This window comes from Alexandromys fortis, unplaced genomic scaffold (genome assembly GCF_014885135.2).
Source record: "Alexandromys fortis isolate MF-2015 unplaced genomic scaffold, M_Fortis_MF-2015_v1.1 scaffold_20, whole genome shotgun sequence".
Classification (NCBI taxonomy): domain Eukaryota; kingdom Metazoa; phylum Chordata; class Mammalia; order Rodentia; family Cricetidae; genus Alexandromys; species Alexandromys fortis.
Window position 1 is genome coordinate 11,334,380 of NW_026067903.1, and position 8,522 is coordinate 11,342,901.

An 8,522-nucleotide genomic window follows, 5' to 3' on the forward strand; every position below is an offset into this window, starting at 1 on the left:
GTAGCAAAAATCCAGAATGGTAAATGTCTCATACTCCCTATAATTTTTGAATCCTAGCTCCTAATCTTAATTTATAATTATCTAATCTGAAGTAGGCGAGAAAACCAAGGGAATATAGGCGGCTGAGCTTGTTGTGGGAGAGAGATCTACAATTGGGAACAGGAGGGCATAGGTGCCATGAAGAGGGTAACGGGAAAATTGGGGAGAGGTTTTATCTGTTAGTGTTCAAGGAAGAAGGGTGGTACAAAGGGGTAGGGAGGATAGATATCACTATGGATGTTTTGAAAATGACATTAGAGAATATGATTTTAAGTTTACTCAAAATTACACATGCATGTGTGTATACATTAAAAAGTTTGAATGAAATTATGCCACTTGGGGTGAAAACGCTTCCCCCAAGAGCCATAGCTTATCTATTACAAATTACAAAATTCCCAGTAAGAGGCATAATAAACCACTTCTCTGGTTGCTGGCTGGGGGAATTCACAGACTTTCAAAGCAATATATTCTTTTGCTGTTGTCTTTGATTGACTTCCAGAATTTGAAAGTAAGTCTCTATTGCTAAAAATCCAATACACTTTGAACACAGGACTTGGAGCAATCAAGTTGCAGCCTACCTTGAAATCTCATACATGATAACTAGCTATTATACTATCAGAAGATGCTGTAAGCTTCCAAGAGAGAGGAACAAGCAGTCATCCTATTGCGATGTAAAGTTCATGGACCACAATAATGATTAGAGTGGCAAGATATTCACAGTAGTGGGACAGAGACACTTATCTATTGTGTGCAATAAGCTACTATCTGACTGGACATAAGACCAACCCAACAGGGAGGAAATCATGTCTGGTTCTGCACATCTGAGATTAGCAAGGTTACAGAACCAAGAAGAGTGACTACTGATATTATTATCCTAAGCCAACGTAATTTCTAACTGCATTTTAAATGATTTTCAATATACTCATATGCTATTACACCTCAACAAAAACGCTTCATTTTGCAATAGACACATGCTATTACAACTAGTTAAAATGCAGAGAATAAATGACCATAAGTCTACAACTCATATAACTGCAATACAACCCCTATACCTAAGACTTAAAGACGATCATGTAAAAAGGAGAATGCTTTTAAGAGCCAGAGAACCAAAATGACGACTGTTACACGGTGTAACCTAGACATGAAAAGAAAAATGCACCACCTGTGAGCTCTCAGCATTATGGTTGCCAGAACAAGATGAGCTTCTCATCAGTACCGACTGCAACGAGGAGAAATTTCACCTGGTCCTAACCCTAGATGAAGAGATACGGGTGATAAATGGCTGCTTTGTCAGAAGGGCCAAGATCAAAAACACTGTTGACAGCTTATGCTGTAGAAGATATGGGGTAAGGGGAACACTCCTGCCTAGCTGGTGGGAATGCAGATTGGTACAGCTGCTTTGGAAACCAGTATGGTGATTTCTCAGAAAATTAGGAAACAAACTACCTCAAGACCCAGCAAAATTTAATCTCGCAATAGTAAAAATTATAAAAATGTAAATCAAATTGAAACAAGTGATTATAAGTTATGTATTGATATGATGAAACATCTATTCATTTAGTACTTTTATTCTTCACTTTGTTCAAAAGGACCATTTTGATTGCTCATTGTTGCTATCTTGGGGTTTTATGCGTCTATAACATAACAAAAAAATGTCAGGGCCCAGTGAAAGGACTCAGCAGGCACAGTTTCTTGCCCCTATTCCTAATGACCTGCGGCACACAAATGGTAGAAGCTAAGAATAGACTCATTGGATACATTCCCTCTTGCTGTTTTCCACTTGAGGCTGGTGGAACATCTTGCCCCACATTAGCTGCTGAACTCTGGAGAGAGGGCCCTGCACATCTCCTGGGCAGTGCAGTATGGCCTATCCTGCTGAAGGTTTCAGTGGTAAGCAGACAGAGAATGTGAGTGTGAGAAAGCTGGCCACGACCCTCATTTGCCATGTGGTGGCATGGGTGAGGAAAAGATACCCCACCCACGGGCACCCCTCACCACCTAGGGCAGCCAGGAGAGCTGACCTCAAGGACACGAGAGGTACAGAGCTGGCTCTGCCCTGTATCAACTGCAGCGTTAAGGAGAGTGACCCCAGGAGGACACAGCAGAGCTGGCTCTGGGTGGTGTGGATGTGGGTGAGCTGTCTGAGAGCATGAGACCTAGAGAGCTGGGCGTGACCTTTGCTGCCTGAGGCATTGGATGAGCTAGCCAGGGCAATGCGGGAGCGCTCTCCCGGAGGTGAGGACAAGGGAGAGCTGGTGGACTGCCTAACCCAGTTAGTACTCAGGTCCCAAACCAGGCCTCTGAGTTAGCCCATCCCAACATCCATCCCGTCTATGAACTGCTGGCACATGAATGCGCTGGTCATGCAGATTCAAAGTTGCAAGATCTCCAAGACATTAGGCAATAGCAGCATATCTAAGAGGAGTCCAGTGATGGCCTAATGTTGATAGTGTAGGTGAAACTAGAGCCCTCGAAGCAGACTAATGACTCATTGCAATGAACACTTGTAAGTAAAGATGTATGGATTAAAGGACATACTGTGTGACTTACTGGGCCACATGTTTCCATGGTTAAATTTTATCCTTTCTTTTAAATTTTACTTTATTTTATTATTGTGGGAGGTTGCAACGTCAGATGGAGATGTGAAAGGATGGGGATATGAATGGGATTGGGATACATGATGTGAAATCCACAAAGAATAAAAAAAAAAGTTAAATAAAAAAGACTCCTGCATATTTTTCTCTGAAAATCATCTGTGTGCCATGGCGTATGTGCACATTAGATAACTTCCTATTTATTTTATAACTTTTACTTTAAAATGGTAATGTTTATGCACAGATGACTATTTCAGAAATATAGGAAAAACCTCTATAACTGTTTTATATAAATTAATAAAAGGAGTGCTTGTAAAATATATACTAAGCATTTAAAAAATTATACTTGTGCTCTAAATGAAGTCTTAACTTGAAAACATTTTCTGGATGTGTGTAATAGATATGAATTTACTATTTTATGACTTTCTATAAATCATATGAGCCATAAATGAGCCATAATTTCTTGCATGACCTCTTGCAAATAATTCCCTCATGGACCTAGGAAATTATTCCTGAATCTAGGGCATATAAAGGCAGTATGAGGTCATATATGAGTTCTGATAGTAGTAAAAATTAATCTTATGAAGGCAAAATTAGCCCCCAGCCTTCATCCATGCACATTGCTGAGATGACATTACTGCTCATGGATATTAAGACATGGCACAAACATTCTGAGAGGATGTAAAGTAATATTGAATATGAGAGAGAAAACAAGATAAGAGCAACAAAACTGAACATATAGAGACATGAAGGAAAATGGGAAAGTACATGTTTGCAATTTGTTATGCAAACACTGAGGTCAAGAAACCAGTATAAAGGGTAGATGTATCAAACAAAGCAATTATTTATGAGCATTTTCTTCTATTCTATTCAGGGCATTTTCTTTAAGAAAATGCCACAGCTGAGGACCAAGCCTACCCGCATTATCCCTGTTCTTCTAGGTTTAGTTTTCATGCCAGATATCCCTGTTGGTGTGAACAAAGAACCAAGTCTACCCATGCAATCTCCACATTTCCAATGCTAGTTCTGGTCAGTCAGTTCTTGCACTGGAATTGCCTGAGGCATACAATAATCCCTCGTCAGACAGAAGACCAAGGGAAGAAATCCACACACCTGGGTCACATCACAGAACCATAAGGTATATTAAACATCTAGAAAGGATGCTGCCCATCCCTGCCAAACCCACCAACATTTTAAAGATCTTTACATATAAGATTACCTAGATGAATCTCAGGACACAGAATTTAAAACAAAAACAAGCATAAATGTCATCAAAGAATATAAGGGGTTTAAATAAGACCCAAACTGGCACCCCTTAGAAAAAAGTTGATAGCAATAATTACCTAAGATATTTTCAAAAGACAAATAAATATATGACTGAATAAAATGATCAAGATAGTTCATGATTGGAAAACTAAATTTAAGAAGGATTTAAATTATTGAAAACTACTCAAGCTTAAGTGGATATGGAACTTAAATATCAATAACTCAACTAGAAAACTTAGGGGAAGCCTTGTAACTGAAATAGATTGAATAAAAGAGAATATCTGGATTTTAAATAAAGTAGAGGAATTGAACTACAATAAAAATAATTTAAAAACATGAAAGAAACATGCAGGGACTATAAGACCTCATGAAAATACCCAATCTTTTAATAATAGGCATGAATGATGAGAAGAGGAGTGTTCAAGTTGTTATAGTCATAGACGAGTTACAGTCACAGATGAAGAAGAATCCCTCATTTAATGGATAACTGAGCAAAATTTACCTAAAACAGTGTTTGGGTATTAAGTGCAACAAGACAAAACTATAAATCTCATATGAAAGAAAAACCACCTGGATAAGAGCTGATCTTTCTGTGTTAACTTTAAAAGTCTAAAGATCCTAGAACAATATATTTTTCTTTCTTAAAGCCCATATATACCAACTAGAATACATAACCAGCAAAACTATCTGCCACCGATGAAGAGGAAAGAAAAGATTTCCATGACACAAGGAGGCTAAAATAATTCATGTTCAGCAATCCAGTCCTAAAATAGCGAAACAAAACTTTATACTGAAGAGTATATGTCACCAATATAACATGGAATGAAAACACAATTAATGAAAAACAAAAGGAATAAGAATATAAACAGAAAAAAATCACAGCAAAAATGCAGCAATTGGCAACTTTAAATACTGAAGTTCCCAGTCAAATGATATGAAATAACTGGATAGACTTAAGAAAAACAAGATTCATCTTTCCATGGTCTGTAAGTAACTCATATTACTTACAATGATAAGCTTGGCTCTACCATGAAATGATAGAGGAAATAGAACCAGAAAGGATATCTATCATAATAGATGACAAATGAGACTTGAAGCTAAAATTAATCAGAAGTTATCAAGTATGGACCTTTGTTCTGATTAGGAAAACAAATAGCCTAGAAGACTTTACAAGTCCATATAAACACACACACACACACACACACACACACACACATATATATATATGTACATATATACAACTTTGGTGGGCCCAATTTCATAAGAATTGTAATATTGGACATCAAGAAACACATGTTAAATCTAACTCAGTAATAATAAATTATAGTATCTCATTCTTGCTTATGATCAAAAAGTACTCTACAGTATATCTCAAATATTTATACAGGTATGTGTGTGTGTATAAGTACCATATTTCCTTTATGCCTTCATCAGTGTATATCTACTGAAATTCCATATTTGTCCGTTCCCAAAAGTGCAGCAATGACACACTGCAGCAGATAGCTCTCCTCTCTCTACACAATGGTTTTGCTTACTTTGCACATATACCCAGTAATGAAATTGCTGGGTCATAAGATAATTCTATTTTCTGAGCTTTGGGAAAGTTCCATAGTACTCACACGGAATTTTCAATGCAGAATTTGTTCTACAAACCAGGAGGAGGGACACAATTCTTAATCTGATTTTAACACATTCTACAAAAACAATATTTATTTTCCAGCAGTGGCCTTGGATTTTGCAGCTGCAGCCATGCTGATGCCCAAGAAAATAAAACAGATAACCATCTATGCACGCATTTTTAAAAGGATACTTACTCAAATACCCACAGCTGGAACACTATGTAGGCTATGCAGTCTTGAGACAGCATGAAGGAGCACTTTGCCTGGGAATATTTCTACTGACCTTATACGCAAGGATATCCAGCACCTGTGATTACCTCCACCTGTTTTCCTAAACCCTGTCTGCCATCAGAGACTGATCCATGGTCCTAAGCAAAAATGACTTGAAAATATCACAAGAGGGGAGGACCACAGAAACACCTAACAGAAGGAATGTTATTGGTCCTGGCTGGTACTTACCAAGACTACCAAGATCAGTAACTGAATCCTAATTCAGGAGTGAAGTTGTTCACAATGTGGCCAGGCAAATTAAAAAAGCTGAATGAAGTTGTAGCCAGTTGTGGGTAGTTCTACATCACTTGGCCCAAGCCAAAGTCATCTGAGAGGAGAGGGGGTCTCAGTTAAAAAAATAGAAAAAAAACCTTATGCAACCATAAGATCTGACCGTTGTTAATACTGTAGGGGATTTTCTTAATTGGTGATTGATATGGGATGGCCCTGGCCACTGTCATTGGTTTCATCCAGGGTTGGTGGCCCTAGGTTATATAAGCAGGCTAAGAAAGCCATGAAAAGCAAGCAAGTAAGCTGTAAAAGGAGGGCTTTCTTGTTTGTTCTGGCAACCCAGAACCAAAATAACTACACAGAAATTGTATTAATTAAATCACTACTTGGCCTATTAGCTCTAAATTCTTATTGGCTAACTTACATCTTAATTTAACCCATTTCTATTAATCTGTGTATCACCAGGAGGTTGTGGCCTATTAGAAAACTTCCAGCATGTCTATCTCTGGCAGTGGATCCATGGCATCTTCTGACTCTGCCCTTCTTCCCCTCCTCCCAGCATTCAGTTATGTCTTCCCTGCCTACCTAAGTTCTGCCTCATCAACAGGCCAAGGCAGTCTCTTTATTCATTAACCAATAAAAGCAACACATAGACAGAAGAACATCCCACACCAGTAAGCAACGTACCTCCATGGCCTCTGCATCAGCAACTGCTTCCAGATTCCTGCCTGTTTGAATTCCTGTTCTGACTTCCTTTGATGATGAACTCTAATATGAAAGTCTAAACATTGAATAAATCTTTTATTCTTCAAGTGGCTTTGGACACGGTGATTCAACACAGCAAAAGTAACTTTAACTAAGACATCAGTAATACAAACACTACAAGAAAATTGCAAACTTCTTGTAGTGAAATCTATAATTTAGCCTTACTTGGACCTTGATGAAGAAAATTTGATTTAAAGTTCTATAATATATATTATGAATAATTGTTAAATGACTATCAGAACTGGAAAACACTACTTTTCTGACTTATTAATAAAAAAAATAAAACAACAATTGTGATTCTATATGGTCAGTGACTATGTGTATACTTCCAGTCCTAAAAGCTTCAAATCAAAGATGATAGATGCCATGTTTCTGACTCCTTTAAGCTTCCCTTCAGCATTTCCCATTGCTGCTAAGGCTGCTCCTGTGATATGTCTGCTTACATTGTATATTTATTAAGAATGGAGCCATGGTAATTATTTTCCATTATGTTATTCACTTGATCCTCTTCTCTTAGCCCTTAACTCCTGTTGGCTGTGCTACACATTTAGATCTTCCTGAATTGCTTTGCACCAGAATTACCATTCAGTGCAGCTATCAGGTTAAATTATGAGGGACATAATAGACAAATTTTCACAGAATATACTAAATGAAATAAACAGGGTCTGGCAGTACAGAATTGGATGGGAAAGAATATTAAATACTCAAACATAGAATTTCCACTCCATGTAATCAAGTCTATTGAGAAATGTTTTCCTGTTTTTAGTGTAAATGGCTTACAATTAAACTTAAATGAAACTTAATTCAACTTACAGTCACTAAATTCTTATTTGCCTTTGGAATTCTTGCTTTATATTTAAACGAAGCACTTTTGCAAACACTAAAGCATTAGTTTGTTTGTCTTCTAGGATTATAACTATATTGAATGTATTTTAATAATTTTTCATGAGGTCACTACATTAAAGAACAAACTTAGACCTTTACATTAAGAGTGACAAACAGCAGTTAACAGTGAACAAGAAGCTACCACTCAGCAAACTACCCTGAATGTACCTTGCACTTAGTGTATTTATTTATCTGTATCTTATGAAAACATTTATATCAATTAGAATTTTGGGCCATCTTAATGTACGTAACCATAGTTCTCAAAATAAGTGAAAGGCAAAACACAAGATTTAACAATTTTCTCATTTGTTTTCCAGTGTGTCCTGGCTACTCTTTTGTCCTGACTAATACACTTCATAATTAATTAGGAACCAAAATGATAAAAAAAAATTTCCTAGACAGTAGAATACATTTACTTATTTTCTCACAGAAAGATTTGCAACATTTTTATTAGTTTTAATGCATGTGGTTTGATACTATCTATGCATCATAGCCATGAGTCATGACAGGTCTATAAACAAAGAGTTCTCTAACTTTTAGTTAGAGCAGATCTGATGAGGGTGCCATCGATGACTATTCTAAGCTGTTATTGCCCATGTCTGAATTTTTTGCACTGTTCAAGTGGTTATGCATGTCTTCAATATTTTCAAAACACTGAAAATTTAAAGTATATTGATTTATATGTTACAGAAATTGTGATAGAATAGACCCTGAATTATAATAGGTATTTCCAAATGTAAAGTTAATTTCATTATTGCCTTAAGAAAATCATAGGTAACTGGAGAGGGAGGGGGAGAGGAGTGGGGGAGGGGGAGAAAGGGTGGGAGGAGGGGGAGGGAAAGGGGGGGCTGGG

The 8,522-nt window shown here is 37.2% G+C and overlaps 1 long non-coding RNA gene across 3 annotated transcripts in view; it reads left to right on the forward strand.

Annotated features, from left to right (window-relative positions):
• Window positions 1-8,522, forward strand: part of LOC126496887 (uncharacterized) — a 1,122,577-nt gene that overhangs the window by 631,972 nt on the left and 482,083 nt on the right. The gene's annotated exons all lie outside the window — the stretch shown is intronic.